The 17848-nt window shown below is 43.9% G+C and overlaps 1 protein-coding gene across 12 annotated transcripts in view; it reads left to right on the top strand.

The window, feature by feature from the left end:
• LOC115152031 (FERM domain-containing protein 4A) overlaps nucleotides 1-17848 on the top strand; it is a 217036-nt gene that overhangs the window by 124164 nt on the left and 75024 nt on the right. Inside the window, exon 1 of one of the 12 annotated variants that reach the window (XM_029696489.1) lies at nucleotides 16435-17004. The exons of the other annotated variants lie outside the window; for them this stretch is intronic. The gene's annotated coding sequence lies outside the window, so the exon portion shown is untranslated. Of the gene's footprint in view, nucleotides 1-16434; nucleotides 17005-17848 lie in introns of those variants that run through there. 12 annotated transcript variants of the gene reach the window in all.

The following is a 17848-nucleotide window of genomic DNA, read 5'->3' as shown; positions in this document are numbered from 1 at the left end:
GTACAAATGTTTCAAAACATAATTCCACTTTGACATTATGGAGTATTGTGGGTAGGCCAGTGACACACAATCTCAATGTAAACCATTTTCAATTCAGGCTGTGTACAACAACAAAATGTGGAAAAAGTAAAGGATGTGAATAATTTCTGAAGGCACTGTACAGGGACATGCACACATGCACATGCACACACCCTCGTGAAAAGGCACACCATGTGTTCATGCATTCCTATATCAATCTGGGAATGATGTGAACTCAACAACATTCAGTCACACTTTCTCCCTGGGGAAGGCCTCTTTAAAGCTACAGGCAGGTTCAAGGTCCTGCTGTTGTGTTGTGCTAAGCCCTCAGCTCAACACCCCTCCCTCTTTCAAACTTCCTCCTCTTCCTTCTGTCCCTGTCTCCTAATAATCATCCACCTCTCCTTATTGTGAAAGGCAGGATATCCTGGGGAGGTAGGGATTAAAAAAGAGAGAAAATGGGGATATAGCAGACCCAGGTGGCCATTCCTTCCTCTGCAACACTCCTGTTAGCATTTCAATATTTATTTACCTAGCCCTCACTTTCATCCTCAGAGACTCACACAGCGTAGACTTGAGACTCTTTTGATCATAACACCATGTCTTTTTTGGAGGGGGGAATTTATTAGGGATCCCAATTAGCCAAGGCAGCAGCTATTCTTCCTTGAGGTCCAAACACATTAAGGCGCAGCACATAAAAAAAAAAAACAGTCCAACATATATCATTACACCACTACATATCTACAACACAACATTTCTAATGCCACCATATAACAATATTACAATATACGTGTGTGTAGAGCACGTGTGCTAGTGTGCGTCTGCATGTGCGTGTGCCTGTGTGTGTATAGATTTATTTGTTTTTAAATCTGATTTTACTGCTTGCATAAGTTACTTAATGTGGAATAGAGTAGTACTGTGCGTTTCCCAGAGTCCGTTCTGGACTTGGGGACTGTGAAGAGACCCTTGGTGGCATTGTAGGACTTGTTTCCTTGATAGCAATGTCAATAAGGCAGAGCAGCGCTTTATTTACGTTTTACTTTTTAGTCATTTAGCTCTGATCCGGAGCGACATACAGCAGTGAATGTATATATTTTTGTACTTTTTTCGTATTATGGACAGACTTCTCCCCATCTTAGCTATCGTCGTATCAATATGTTTTGACCATAACAGTTTACAATCCAGAGTTACTCCAAGCTGTTTAGTCACCTCAGCTTGCTCAATTTCCACATTATTCTTTGCAAGATTTAGTTTAGGGTCTGTCCCAAATACAATGCTTTTAGTTTTGAAATATTTAGGACGAGCTTATTTTTTGCCACCCATTCTAAAACTCTTTGTTAAGTGTTGCAGTTAATCCACTTGCTGTGGTAGCTGATGTGTTATTAATGTTGAGTCATCAGCATACATAGACACATGGTGTGTGTATGTGTGTGTGTGTGTGTGTATGTGTGTGTGTGTGTGTGTGTGTGTGTGTGTGTGTGTGCGTGTGCGTGTGCGTGTGCGTGTGCGTGTGCGTGTGTGTTGCTAAGCTGTAAGCTGCTCATCAAATCATTCTGCCAGAGGAATTCTTGGATTTGTATTATCTAGTGATTGTCAGAAAACAATTATTTTGTCATAGTTTAAACACTTACACACACATACATACTACAGAAGCACAGGCACTTGTGCATTCACACAAACACACACACAGACACACACACACACACACACACATTGCACTATACATTAGAATCTGCTGATCCACGACAAACCCCAACTCCCCCATCCCTCATTCCCTATCCAACTGCAGGGGAAGCTTCCAGCTCTGCTCTCCTCTGACATACAGTGCACACGCGCCTCTGACTCTGTTCAATAGAATTCCGATCTCTATCCCGCTTTGGCTGCCAGCTCTGTTTTCCAGCCAACTCCGGTGTTTTATGGGAGAAAACTTTTTCCCAGAACCAAACCGTGAGAGATTCTGTTGTTTCTGCCGGGTGGAGAAGTGGAGAGAAGGAAGAGGTGGAGTATTGGAGAAAGGGATGGAGAGGAGGAGAGACAAGAGATTCCATTCCCTATCTGTTCATACGTTTGTTTGGTTTTCTGTACTTTTCTAATTTGTAATTTTCTAATAACTAGCTGGAGGCTTGTTTACGTTTTGTATTCGGACACACACAGACACACATGATAAACCTGGGAATGAGGCAATGGTTAATGTTTTCCAGACATACTATGCAAATAAGCTGTGCTCCCGAGGGACACACTGTAAACTGTTTTAACCGACAAGTCTCCACTACATCACACAGCTCAACACTGGCTTTCTGGGTGTGTGTGTGTGTGTGTGTGTGTGCATGCGTGCACATGTGCATGTTTGGTTTTACTATCCTTGTGGGGACCAGAAGTCCTCACAAGGAAATTAGAACAATGAAAATTCTAAGAAGTGGGGACATTTAGGACGTATAGGTTTATGTCACGATTAGGTCAGGGCGTGACAGGGGGTTTTGTCTAGTTCATTTATGTCTATGTGGGGTTCTAGTTTCTGTATTTCTATGTTGGTTTGTTTTGGGATGATCTCCAATATTTAAGTTGTTGTTTTTCCCACTAGGTTTTGTGGGAGATTGTTTTGAGTTAGTGTATGTTGCACCTCTTCGTCACGGTTTGTTGTTTTGTTTATTAGTTTATTTGTATGTCTTGCATAGTTTCACAGTTAAAATAAAAATGTGGAATGATACACACGCTGCGCCTTGCTCTTCATCATACGACAATCGTGACAGTTTAGGGTTAGGGTGGGGGGTTTGGGGTTAAGGTTAGGGTTTTGGGGTTAAGTTTAGGGTTAGGGCTTAAGGAAAAAACAATTTTGAATGGGAATCGATTGTTTGGTCCCCACAAGGAAAGTGAAACACACACACACACACACGTGTGCACATGTACTGTAAGTATGCATTGAGATAAACAGAGTGGCCAGTTAATGATGGGAAACATAGATATACATTTATCTTCTTGAAGTTCTAATCAGAGGAAAGAAAGTCCATTCATATCTCTATTATATCTAGTGTACCAGCAGAGGTCTCTGGATACGTTTTTATGTAAATTCACTCATATTTCATGTTTTTTAAGAGTATGCACAAGCTTATGGGGAAATAGGGCTTACATACTGTATAATACCTCTCTCTTTCCATCCATCTCTCTTACATTTTGCACATACAGTATTCACAATTTGCCGCAAACTTTACAGACACACAAATCCACTCTCTCTCTCTCTCTTTCTCAACCATTTCATTTACTTACTGTGTATCATAATCGCCTTAGTGGAGCAGGAATCTCATTTCAGGGGTAATGTGAGAATATTCCACTTTAGAGCCATAAAACAGTGGCCTACTGGATTAAATACACACACACACACACACACACACACACACACACACACACACACACAGACCTTCCATTTGAAAAATAATGTTATTAAGCAAAGAAGAAGCTCAGGCACATCTGTTTTTGTACTTTTCTAGTGATATAAATGAAGAAGAGAAACAACATGCTGGTGTAACACATGGGAGAGGTGATAACAACCTGCTGGTGTAACACATGGGAGAGGTGATAACAACCTGCTGGTGTAACACATGGGAGAGGTGATAACTACCTGCTGGTGTAACACATGGGAGAGGTGATAACAACCTGCTGGTGTAACACATGGGAGAGGTGATAACAACCTGCTGGGGTAACACATGGGAGAGGTGATAACAACCTGCTGGTGTAACACATGGGAGAGGTGATAACAACCTGCTGGTGTAACACATGGGAGAGGTGATAACTACCTGCTGGTGTAACACATGGGAGAGGTGATAACAACCTGCTGGTGTAACACATGGGAGAGGTGATAACAACCTGCTGGTGCAACACATGGGAGAGGTGATAACAACCTGCTGGTGTAACACATGGGAGAGGTGATAACAACCTGCTGGTGTAACACATGGGAGAGCTGATAACAACCTGCTGGTGTAACACATGGGAGAGGTGATAACAACCTGCTGGTGTAACACACGGGAGAGGTGATAACAACCTGCTGGTGTAACACATGGGAGACGTGATAACAACCTGCTGGTGTAACACATGAGAGAGGTGATAACTACCTGCTGGTGTAACACATGGGAGAGGTGATAACAACCTGCTGGTGTAACACATGGGAGAGGTGATAACTACCTGCTGCTGTAACACATGGGAGAGGTGATAACAACCTGCTGGGGTAACACATGGGAGAGGTTTTAACAACCTGCTGGTGTAACACATGGGAGAGGTGATAACAACCTGCTGGTGTAACACATGGGAGAGCTGATAACAACCTGCTGGTGTAACACATAGGAGAGGTGATAACAACCTGCTGGTGTAACACATGGGAGAGGTGATAACTACCTGCTGGTGTAACACATGGGAGAGGTGATAACAACCTGCTGGGGTAACACATGGGAGAGGTTTTAACAACCTGCTGGTGTAACACATGGGAGAGGTGATAACAACCTGCTGGTGTAACACATGGGAGAGGTGATAACAACCTGCTGGTGTAACACATGGGAGAGGTGATAACAACCTGCTGGTGTAACACATGGGAGAGGTGATAACAACCTGCTGGTGTAACACATGGGAGAGGTGATAACAACCTGCCAGTGTAACACATGGGAGAAGTGATAACTACCTGCCGGTGTAACACATGGGAGAGGTGATAACAACCTGCTGGTGTAGCACATGGGAGAGGTGATAACAACCTGCTGGTGTAACACATGGGAGAGGTGATAACAACCTGCTGGTGTAACACATGGGAGAGGTGATAACTTGTAGTTGTTTTTGTTTTATCACACACAACTACACGTTCTGCTGTCAAGCCTGCCTGGTATACTACCATAGACAGGGCTTGCCAGGTCTGCATGATATGCTGTAGGAGATTTGGATTGTTGAGTCCAGAGCCATATTTATGTTTCCGGCCAAGTCTATCTAGTATTAGCTAATACACATGGGTTGCCAAGTCTGGTTGGTATGTCCTAACAGACACAGGTTGCCAAGTATGTTCCTTACACCATAGTAGTCCTGTGTTTCCAAGTCTTCCTAGAATGTTGTAATAGTGCTTGGTTGCCAAATGTGGCTGTTAGCCCTTTAAATCATGTCTGAGCTGTAGAGCATGTTACTTAATCCAGATATGATATGGTTTGGGGTTATCCCTGCAGTACAGACTGTAGTAGTGGGTTCAGAATTGAGTTTAAATGTATAGCCTCTCTGTAGGATGTTAATCCAAAGGGGATTATAAAGCGAAAATCCATCTCAGTGATGGAGCCTTTGAATTGATACATGTAGCTACTGTATCTTGTGTACAGTGTGCATTTCAAATGTGTATCTGATTTATCAAACCCTCTCTACCATGAACACACACACACACACACACACACACACACACACACCCTGATTTCTATAGAGCCCCAGCCCTCTGCCATTGATTACCCATGGTCATCATGTCCTCTGTTATGACTCATCAGTCATTGCATTATATCATCACTCCTACTCTCAGACACAAAACTGTGCTATTGATTGTTGGCAAATTGTATGTTGTAGATGTCGTTGGCCTGTCAGGCAGCAGTAGCTACAGTACAGTGACTGTGTGATACAGTCAAGAGAACAAACCTCACGTCACACTTGCCTAACATGATGTGTGGTGACCTTTTCCAGAGATATAGTCCTATACACTTTTAGAAAAGGTTATCTAGAACCTAAAAGGGTTTTTCGGCTGTCCCCTTAGTAGAACCCTTTAAAGAACCCTTTTTGGTTCCAGGTAGAACATTTTTGGTTCCAGAACTCTTTTGGGTCCCAAAAGGGTTCTACCTGGAAATAAAAAGTGTTCTACCTGGAACCAATAGGGTTCTACTATAGAGACATGCAGCCTATTTTCTAAGAGTGTAAGAGCGAGGGAGGAAGATGAGCAAAAGGAGGAATAGGAGGAGGAGGGGTGGGAGAGGAAAGAGTATGAGGGGTGGAAAAAGAGGAATTACAGAAGAAAGAAAGGACAATTAGAAAGAGAAGAGCATGAGAGCTGAGAGGGGGAGTGGGATGAAGAACAGCAGGCTAGTCGTGGTTTGAAAAGAGTGATAGAAGAGAAAGGAAGGAGTGTGAGAGAGAGGAGGAACAAAGTATGAAATGGACAGGAAAAGGAGGGGAAGGAGGGCACACATACACAAATCTATTCCTGCTGGCATTTATCAGAGGCCATTCCTATTCCCTCCCAACAGATAGAATATTTAACAATACACATCTGAGAGGAGATGCTTTTGATGAAATATAAATAATACACTTCAGGGAACCAGAAAGCAGGAGGCAGAGTACAAACCTGACTTGGGAGTGTATGTGGTATGATGTGTGATTGAATATGTGTATTTTATTATTGCACTCTTCCTTTCCAATCCCAGCCTGCAGTGTCTGGCTCTCTCCCTCAGGCAATTCATTATCTTTATACTGATGGGATTCCCTCTGGAAGAATGAACACACACACACACACACACACGGACTCACAGGCACACACACACACACTCGCGTGCACATACATTTACGTACGCACACTCACCACACAAATGCGCGCACACACACACACACACACACACACACACACACACACACACTCAAACACACTCAAACATACACACACTTGCCAAGGGCTCTCCCAGTAGATGAGTGGGTTCATGTTTCACTAGTGTAGATAGAGTGTAGTAATGGAGAGGAGTAGATGTGCAGCCAGGTCACCTGTGATACAAGTCAGTATTCCACATCCATCCATGTCTGAGGATGTCGGGAGAGGATGTGGAAAATGGCTACTAGGCGCAACAGTGAGTGCTGTTACCTTCAAGTAGTTATTGTTTTTTTTAAGGGCGTTGTGGACGGGGATGGCGTAAGCTTCTGCCTCTGATTCCAAAGGTTGCCAGTTCGAATCCAGCGATAGAAAGTTGTTTTTGATATTTTTGTTTTAAGCCTATCCCAAACCTTAACCCTTACCTTAACCATTCAGAGTTAATGCCTCACCTTAAGATTTCGGCGTTAATGCCTAAACTTAAACTTAACCTTAAAGATTCCGAGTTGATGCCTTAACTTAACCTTAAACACTTCGGAAAACTTTGAGAAATATGGATGAACTTCTAATTCTGACGTGAGACTGTGAGAGTTGAGGTGTTTGTGTCCATCCATGGGTGCGTGGGTGAGTGCGTGTCTGTCTGGCTGGTGGCAAAACCTTTGGCAATCACAGAGGTCAGACGTTTCTTGTAGTTGGCCACCAGGTTTGCACACATCTCAGGAGGGATTTTGTCCCACTCCTCTTTGCAGATCTTCTCCAAGTCATTTAAGGTTTCGAGGCTGACGTTTGGCAACTCAAACCTTCAGCTCCCTCCACAGATTTTCTATGGGATTAAGGTCTGGAGACTGGCTAGGCCACTCCGGGACCTTAATGTGCTTCTTCTTGAGCCACTCCTTTGTTGCCTTGGCCGTGTGTTTTGGGTCATTGTCATGCTGGAATACCCATCCACGACCCATTTCCAATGCCCTGGCTGAGGGAAGGCTGAGGGCCCAGTCCATCGTCCCTTTGATGCGGTGAAGTTGTCCTGTCCCCTTAGCAGAAAAACATCCCCAAAGCATAATGTTTCCATCTCCATGGTTGACGGTGGGGATGGTGCTCTTGGGATCATAGGCAGCATTCCTCCTCCTCCAAACACGGCGAGTTGAGTTGATGCCAAAGAGCTCCATTTTGGTCTCATCTGACCACAACACTTTCACCCAGTTGTCCTCTGAATCATTCAGATGTTCATTGGCAAACTTCAGACGGGCATGTATATGTGCTTTCTTGAGCAGGGGGACCTTGCGGGCGCTGCAGGATTTCAGTCCTTCACGGCATAGTGTGTTACCAATTGTTTTCTTGGTGACTATGGTCCCAGCTGCCTTGAGATCATTGACAAGATCCTCCCGTGTAGTTCTGGGCTGATTCCTCACCGTTCTCATGATCATTGCAACTCCACGAGGTGAGATCTTGCATGGAGCCCCAGGCCGAGGGAGATTGACAGTTCTTTTGTGTTTCTTCCATTTGCGAATAATCGCACCAACTGTTGTCACCTTCTGACCAAGCTGCTTGGCGATGGTCTTGTAGCCCATTCCAGCCTTGTGTAGGTCTACAATCTTGTCCCTGACATCCTTGGAGAGCTCTTTGGTCTTGGCCATGGTGGAGAGTTTGGAATCTGATTGATTGATTGCTTCTGTGGACAGGTGTCTTTTATACAGGTAACAAGCTGAGATTAGGAGCACACTCTTAAAGGGAGTGCTCCTAACCGCAGCTTGTTACCTGTATAAAAGACACCTGGGAGCCAGAAATATTTCTGATTGAGAGGGGGTCAAATACTTATTTCCCTCATTAAAATGCAAATCAATTTATGACATTTTTGACATGCGTTTTTCAGGATTTTTTTGTTGTTATTCTGTCTCTCACTGTTCAAATAAACCTACCATTAAAATGATAGACTGAAAATGTCTTTGTCAGTGGGCAAACGTACAAAATCAGCAGGGGATCAAATACTTTTTTCCCTCACTGTACCCTTTTCCCCTCACTGTACCCTCACTGTACCCTCACTGTATCTTCTTCTCTCTGAAGTAGAGGTTCTCCAGCTGACGCCATTGGAAAACCTGACACACACACACACACACACACACACACACACACACACACACACACACACACACACACACACACACACACACACACACACACACACACACTGCTGGCAGTATCAGTGAGCAGGGTCTAAACTGATTTCTATCACCTTAAATAATGGATGAAGAGAGGAGGTCAGGGGAAACAGATATCTCCCTGGTGACACACACACTGACGCTCTATGCCATGTGAAGTTGTGCTCTTTCTGTCTCTGTTTCACTCTCTTTCTGTCTCTTTATCTCTTTCTGGCTCTCTCTCTCTCTGCGTTGTTAGTCCAGATCACCTGAGGGTTCTGAAATCTATTTCATCCTAAACACAGAGCAGATGCATGGTGGCCTCAGTCAGAAGTAACGCTGGCTATATCAACAAAGCCCGGCACTCCCCACTTTAAACCAGAACCTCAGGAATTTCATCAGAGTTAGGGAAGAGTTTTAGTAGAAGGCTGCATGATGTGTGTGTGTGTGTGTGTGTGTGTGTGTGTGTGTGTGTGTGTGTGTGTGTGTGTGTGTGTGTGTGTGTGTGTGTGTGTGTGTGTGTGTGTGTGTGTGTGTGTGTGTGTGTGTGTGTGTGTGTGTGTGTGTGTGTGAGTGATAAGCTGGTATAGAGGGACTTTATGGGGTATTCTTCCCAGAGAGTGACAGAGTGGACTAATCCCTTGTGGCTGGAGCTAAAGGGTGCAGCTCATCTTTCCCATAAATAGGGCAGAGGTAGAGTGCAGCTGTGGCAGAGAGAGAAGTGGACATACCATACGCACACACACAGGTCCCTTCAGGGCCACAAAACAGTGACATCCCCTTCCTGGCATAACTATAGCACCTCGCTACTCTGCGTGGTGTGTCACACAAACATGGGCACACATGCATGAACACATACTGTACACATGCAAACCCATACAAATATGCATGGATACACACACGCACGCACGCACACACACACACACACACACACACACACACACACTGATGCAGTATAATAGCAGGCACAGAAAAGCATTTGTCTTGTTGGATGTGATACAATGAGATGTTTGCTTTGGCCCTGTTCTACATCTTGCTGTATTAAATAGAACTCCAGGCCGTGTGTGTGTGTGTGTGTGTGTGTGTGTGTGTGTGTGTGTGTGTGTGTGTGTGTGTGTGTGTGTGTGTGTGTGTGTGTGTGTGTGTGTGCCTGCGTGTGTGTGTGTGTGTGTGTGCCTGCATGTGTGTGTGTCCCTGCGTGTGTGCGTGTGCCTGCATGTGTGTGTGTGCCTGCATGTGTGTGTGTGCCTGCATGTGTGTGTGTGTGTGTGTCTGCGTGTGTGTGTGTGTGTGTCTGCGTGTGTGTATGACACAGTTATTTCAGCTTAACTGTTACAACATCCAAATCAAATCAAATCAAATTGTATTGCTCACATACACATATTTAGCAAATGTTATTGTGGGTGTGTAGCGAAATGCTTGTGTTCCCAGCTCCAACAGTGTAGTAGTATCTAACAGTGCAGTAGTATCTAAAAACGATTCACAACTATACACAAATATCTAAAAGTAAAATCATGTATTAAGAAATATATAAATATTAGATCGAGCATTGTCGGAGTGGCATTGACTAAAATACAGTAGAATATACATATGAGATGAGTAAAGCAGTATGTAAACATTACTAAAGTGACTAATATTCCATTATTAAAGTGGCCAGTGATTCCAAGTCTATGTACATAGGGCAGCAGCCTCTAAGGTGCAGGGTTGTGTAATCGGGTGGAAGCCGGCTAGTGATGGCTATTTAACAGTCTAATGGCCTTATGATATAAGATGCTTTTCAGTCTCTCGGTCCCAGCTTTATTGGACCTGTACTGACCTCACCTTCTGGATGACAACAGGGTGAACAGGCTGTGGCTCAGGTGGTTGATGTCCTTGATGATCTTTTTGGCCTTCCTGTGACATCGGGTGCTGTAGGTGTCCGGAGAGCAGGTAGTTTGCCCCGGTGATGCGTTGGGCAGACCGCACCACCCTCTGGAGAGCCCTGCGGTTGCGGGTGGTGCAGTTGCCATACCAGGCGGTGATACAGCCTAACCAACAGTGCAATTTTTAAGTAAAAAGTAGGTATTAGGTAAACAATAGATAAGTAAAAAAATAAATAATAAAAAACAGTAAAATGACAGTAGTGAGGCTCTATACAGGTGGTACCGGTACAGAGTCAATAAGCAGGGGCACCGGTTAGTCGGGCTAATTGAGGTGAAATTTACATGTAGGTATAGTTAAAAGTGACTATGCATAGATGATAAACAGAGAGTAGCAGCAGTGTAAAAGAGGGCGTTGGCGGGTGGGGGGTGGAGGGTGGCAGGACACAATGCAAATAGTCCGGGTAGCCAATGTGTGGGGGCACCGGTTAGTTGGACTAATTGAGGTGATATGTACATGGATGTATAGTTAAAGTGACTGTGCAAAGAGGATAAACAGAGAGAAGCAGCAGCTACAAGTTCGTGTGCGTGTGAATGTGTCATGAAATATTTGTTGTCAAAGTCAAATTAGGCTATATTTGTCGTGACTCAGCCCTCTCTGACAGCGTGCTCGGGTGCACGTCTCCTATTCTTACTTTTGCATGATATCTGCAAGGCAAACCATGGTGTTTGTGTCTCAAACCTAGAGCTGCACGTTCACTAGCTCAAGGACAATACTCAGTCAGCAAAATCAAATCAAAGTTTATTGGTCGTGTACACAGTTTTGCAGATGTTAGCGCATGTGCGGCGAAATGCTTATCTTTCTAGATCCAACAGTGCAGCAATATCTAGCAACACAATAACAAGCTTGATCTCTAGCTGTGACACACCAGCGTGATTAGAACAACCTAGATACTGTATTCCTGTTTGCTGAGTTTTTATCCTGCTGGTACTTACCGTTTAGAAGGTTCCTAAGGATAAGTAGTGAGATGGTGCAAATCTGTCCCATTTATGTGGGATTAAGGCCAGTAGATTTCTCCTAATACCTACAGCACATATCTGCACTAGAAAGATTGAGCACGGAGCTCAAATTTACACCACTCTTCAAGAATGAAAATGTGTCACAAACTTTGATTCGAAGTAAAGTATCAATATACAGTGCATTCGGAAAGTATTCAGACCCCATTACTTTTTCCACATTTTGTTACGTTACAGCCTTATTCTAAAATGTATTAAATAAATAAATCCTCACCACACACAATACCCCATAATGACAAAGCGAAAACAGGTTTTTAGACAATTTTGTAAATGTATTACAAATAAAAGTCAGAAATACCTTACTTACATTATTAGTCAGACTCTTTGCTAGGAGACTCGAAATTGAGCTCAGGTGCATCCTGTTTCCATTGATCATCCTTGAGATGTTTCTACAAATTGGAGTCCACCTGTGGTAAATTCAATTAATTGGACATGATTTGGAAGGCACACACCTGTCTATATATGGTCCCACAGTTGACAGTGCATGTCAGAGCAAAAACCAAGCCATGAGGTCAAAGGAATTGTCCGTAGAGCTCCAAGACAGGATTGTGTTGAGGCACAGATGCGGGGAAGGGTACCAAAACCGTTCTGCAGCATTGAAGGTCCCCAAGAACACAGTGGCCTCCATCATTCTTAAATTAAATAAGTTTGGAACCACCAAGACTCTTCCTAGAGCTGGCCGCCCCGGCCAAACTGATCAATCGGGGGAGAAGGGCCTTGGTCAGGGAGGTGACTAAGAATCCGATGGTCACTCTGACAGAGTTCCAGAGTTCCTCTGTGGAGATGGCAGAACCTTCCAGAAAGACAACCATCTCTGCAGCACTCCACCAATCAGGCCTTTATGGTAGAGTGGCCAGACGGAAGCAACTCCTCAGTAAAAGGCACATGACAGCACCTAAAGGCACCTAAAGGACTCTCAGACCATGAGAAACAAGATTCTCTGGTCTGATGAAGCCAAGATTGGCTTGAATGCCAAGCGTCATGTCTGGAAGAAACTTGGCACCATCCCTATGGTGAAGCATGGTGGGGGCAGCATCATGCTGTGGGGATGTTTTTCAGCAGCAGGGACTGAGGGACTAGTCAGGATTGAGGGAAAGATGAACGGAGCAAAGTACCGAGAGATCCTTGATGAAAACCTCTTCCAGAGTGCTCTGGACCTCAGACTGGGGCGAAGGATCACCTTCCGATTATACAATGACCCTAAGCACACAGCCAAGACAACGCAGGAGCGGCTTCGGGACAAGTCTCTCAATGTCCTTGAACCCAACTTGAACCTGATCGAAAATCTCTGGAGAGACCTGAAAATAGCTGTGCAGCGACGCTCCCCATCGAACCTGACAGAGCTCTGCAGAGAAGAGCATGTAGCATTTTATATTTATTTTCATTCAAACCTTTTTTTGTTTTGTCATTATGGGGTATTATGTGTATATTGATAAGGGAAAAAACAATTGAATCCATTTTAGAATAAGGTTGTAACACAACAAAATGTGGAAAAAGTCAAGGGGTCTGAATATTTTGCGAATGTACTGTTAGTATAAGCATTACGTTTTACAGAGTAGTAGCTGAATCATAAGTGTTCAGTAGTCAGTCTCTGATTTAGTAACAGTTATTCTGTAACTGGGTGGGGAGAGGGAAGTTAAGGAAAAGTCTGTGAACTAAAGCGCTGGAAGTAGTGCAGTTTTGGAAAGCTTTGGGAATAGAGCTATGTAGTAAAATCAGAATAAAGCAGACTTGGCTACAGAAATATCTCTGTGTGTTTGAAGTGCCGGAGTGTGTTTCTGATTTTCAGAACTTAATTAGAAACACATTTCTCTCCCACATTTACTAACAGGCTGGTGAGTGGAGCACACACAAACACACACGCACACACACACACACACACACAGTCTTGTATAACTAATATTGTGGGGACACACAATTCAGTTCCATACAAAATCCTATTTTCCCTAACCAATACCCTTATCCTAACCCAAACCTTAACGCTAACCCTAACCATAACCCAAAAACCTAACCTTAACCCTAATTCTAAAGATTTTTTTTGTATATTTTTTGTACTTAACCTTTATTCAACTAGGCAAGTCAGTTATGAACAACTTCTTATTTACAATGACGGCTTACCCCAGCCAAACCCGGACGAAGCTGGGCCAACTGTGCGCCTCCCTTTGGGACTCCCAAACGCGCCCGATATGATACAGTCTGGATGGAGCTAACCCTAGCGCATAATCCTAAAACTAACCCTGGCTCCTAACCCTAATCCTAATTATAACCCTAATTTTAACCTTAACCCTAAACCCCCTAGAAATAACATTTGACCTTGTGGGGACTAACAAAATGTCCCCAGTTGGTCAACTTTTTGTTAGTTTACTATTCTTGTGGGGACGTCTGGTCCCCGCAAGTATAGTTAAAAACATTCACACACACACACACGCAGGCACGCACACATACGCACATTTACACACAGTGATACACACATATGTGCTCGCAGAGACACAGGCAAATGTGCTAGAAGACAGGTCAGGCACACACACAAACACACACACACTTGCACAAACAAAACAGATCCCTCCCACAGTTTTTCTACACATTCCTGGCTGCTCTGTGGCCCTCCCTGCAACGTCTCACACAAAACACAGGGAACCATATAGGTTCTAGAGCCACAACTGATGGAGTCTTTCTACATCATGCACAAAGGGAGAGGTGCTTTAGTCTTCCAGTGCACAGTGAGAAACTCACACACACACATTCATCCTCATTCATTCATTCAGACAGAGAGAGAGAGAGAGAGAGAGAGAGAGAGAGAGAGAGAGAGAGAGAGAGAGAGATTATGTTTTCTGAATCTGCGTGTGCGCATATGTGTGTGTAGCCTACTGCAACGCAGAACCAGGGTTAAAGAGTCTCCATCGTGCATTAATGAACTGTTTATATCACATTCCACCAATATAGCTTACCTCTAACCCAGACCCCTAACCCCATCTCCTCCCACACTAACACCACCACGCCACCTCTACCCTACAACTCACCATATCCCCATTACTTTTACTGTCATTCTCACCATGTTTCTTGTTGTCACACGGTTGTCTGATATTTTTCTACCCCTTTATCCCTCGTGCTCTTTCTTCCTCTCTTCATTTTCATCCATTACAGCAGGTCCAGTGCATCATGGGTTTCCTCCAGTTCAAACATTCAGTTTCTCCCTCTCCTCTTTCCCTACCCCTTAACCTCTAATTTTCCTTATTTCCCCCTGTCCCTAACTCTTTTCCTGTCTTCCCTTTCTCCCCTCATATCCCCCATTCTCCTTTACTCTCCCTCCCTCCCTCCTTCCTCAACTGGAGAAGTTGGACAGGCTAGTTTCCGATGTCTGGAACAGGCCAAAAATATCCAGAAACACAGAAACCTAACAGAAAAAGGATACACTTCTTTCATTTCTCTTCACCTCTACAGTACAACAGGGAACCATAGTTCCCATATTCTGCTACCTGCAATCTGGGATTTTAACACACCATGTTGACACTGACGGTTTGAATGAGACAATGTTATTCTAGTGAGGATGCTCTTTATAATGTTACTATCATGGTGTCAACCTGGATGTTCAAATTATTTGACACAGGCATCATTCAAACCAGTGGGTAGCTAAGACAGTATGACCCCACGGCATAGATCATGTTATTCCAGACCTATTGTCACTCAGGTTCAGCCATCCTATATGATAGCTCCTGTGTCTCTATGAGGACAGCTATATGGTATAACCACGGTCTAGTGACTCATCTGTGTAAGCAAGAAGAAAGTTGCACATACTATGGCTCCAACTATCATGCCACCAGCATATGACAAGGCCACCCACTGGCAGATCAGTGGACACACAGACATGGACAAAATAGTCAATATTATTAAGCCTATGAGCATTTTATTCAAATGTATTTTCTGAGACCTATACCTTATGGGAGACTGAATAACTGTAAAGCTGATTAATGCAGTAGTTCTGACGGTTTCTCCAACTGTAGCCGACAGTGAACACAGTGGCCAAATTTAGGTCATTCAGAATGAGATGCAGTTCAACGGCTGGAGTTTGAACCACAAGGCAGCATCTATAGCCAAACCAAACAAAAGAGCTAGCTAGGAGAACTGTTTTAGAAACAAGCAAGAAAAGAGTGTGAGGGAGGGGGGGTGAGAGAGAGGGGGAGGAGAGAGAGTAGTGAGAGAGTGAAAACAGTAGCAGCATCCTCTCCTGAATTGAGGATATCATGAACATTTCTGATTGTACTGAGAGAGAGACAAACAAACAAAAACAAAAGCAAAGTCCTCTCATGCTTTGTTGATTTAAAAAAAAACTTCTGACTCAATTTGGCATGAGTGCCTGCTGTATAAACTGATGGAAAGCAGTGTTGGGGGCGACCTATGATATTATAAAATCTGTGTACACAAACAATAAGTGTGTCTGATAGTTTAATTTGCTTTGTAGATTGTTGTTGTTATTGTTTTTTTGCGTGTGTGTTTTTTCACAATGTAAACACATGTTTCCCATGACAATAAAGCCCTTTCATTGAATTGAGACAGAGACCTTTCCCAGATTAAATTTGGCTCCTGGTGCGCAGATCAAGATGTCTATTTGTAGGTCGTTCCTCGGCTGTTCCTACCTAGTAGGCTACACACACACACACACATACACAGTCGGCTGCAATTTATTATGACTGAGAGCTGCAGAAAGAAAATTCCCCCTTTACTCTCTCCCCGCCCCCAAAGCCAGCCCCCATTTATTATCATGTTTTCGAACTAGCAGCGTTGATGACAGAACAGACTACAGGAAAATAAAATACTGTGGATTAATTGACTCGCACAGACAGTTTGGGATGATTTGATTCCGTCAGTCCCCTCTGTCTTTCGTTTTTGGTACAGTCTCCCTCTCTGCATGTTCATTGCGTTGGTGTTTCTGCTGGGCGCCGGCGTCTCAAGGGAGAGGGGGGGTGCTCGGGTGGTCTGAATAGCCGGGAAGAAGCCCTCTGTTTCGGTGGGAGGATGAACCATTGAACGGTGCAGCGCTGCTGGTTGGAAGCGGGCCAGGGTCGCTGTGTGTGGGAGAGAAGCCGTTCAGAAGGAGATGGGATGGTTTGGCTCCATTATCAACCCGGATTAACGGAAAACGGGGATAGGGTTGCAACGCTTCTCCTGTGTGAGTCGCACCGGTCACTCATTATTGCATGGATGCTGATGGCGTTCTAGGCCGGGGAACAAGAATTTTACCAACTGGATTTACTGCATCGTTTATTGGGATTATTTCAGGCTCGACAAATCTAAAAGTCCGTGTGGAATTGTGTTTGAGCGACCCAGACATTTTCCAAAGGTAAATGTCGATCTTCGTCTTTCTACTGTTGGCCTATCGACCCATGTCAAAAACGTCGTCCACTTTCATTATGCGACCGTGTGTATTGTATGTGTAACATGGTCCATTTGTAGTTTATCCCGAAATGCGGGTTTGTGTTTTGAATATATCGCTGGGTAGGCTACAATCGAAAAGCCTAGCTAAAATAGAAATAGCATGTTTAGGCAACTATCAGAAAACCAGCAATCATTTCTACCCTGTCTACCGATGTGACTAGAGGCAGTTATCATCTGTAGCCTGCAGGGGATGCATTCAAACTTGCCTGGCAATGGGTCAAAAATGTCATTCTGATTGTGTAGAGCTAGGCTGCAGCTTGTTTACGGATTCAAAATCACAATCATGCCTCATTCTCTGGACTAGCATCGTGTCTATTTCCACCATGTGAATAGGGAATATTTTGTGATGTGTTATTACAGTGTTATTGTGCGCGTGGAAGGACAGCCTGGCTGCGTACCAAATTGCAGAGATTGTGTTTCCAGTTTAGGGCCACAATGATACAATGTTTCAAGAACTGCGCTTCAACTCGTGCTTTAGCCTAACAGGGATACAATGTAAGATTTCAAACCTGTCAGCTACATTCACAGATGGTGGATTGTTATTGTCATGACTAGACAGCCCATGCATAGGTGTACTGGAGAGTAAATTACTTTAGTGTTAGTGAATCTCCGGTTCTAAGCATTGGTCTTGTGGTCCTAGTAGATTTGATCTGACTGCTGTCTCGTGATGTTTCAGTGCATTTAGTGGAAGGTGATCCGGTGAGATTGATAGTCGAGTCTATGAATTAGCTGACATTTACATTTTAGTC

This window comes from Salmo trutta, chromosome 17 (assembly GCF_901001165.1).
Source record: "Salmo trutta chromosome 17, fSalTru1.1, whole genome shotgun sequence".
Classification (NCBI taxonomy): Eukaryota; Metazoa; Chordata; class Actinopteri; order Salmoniformes; family Salmonidae; genus Salmo; species Salmo trutta.
The sequence above is the reverse complement of the archived record's forward strand: the minus strand, read 5'-3'. Positions and strand labels throughout refer to the sequence as shown.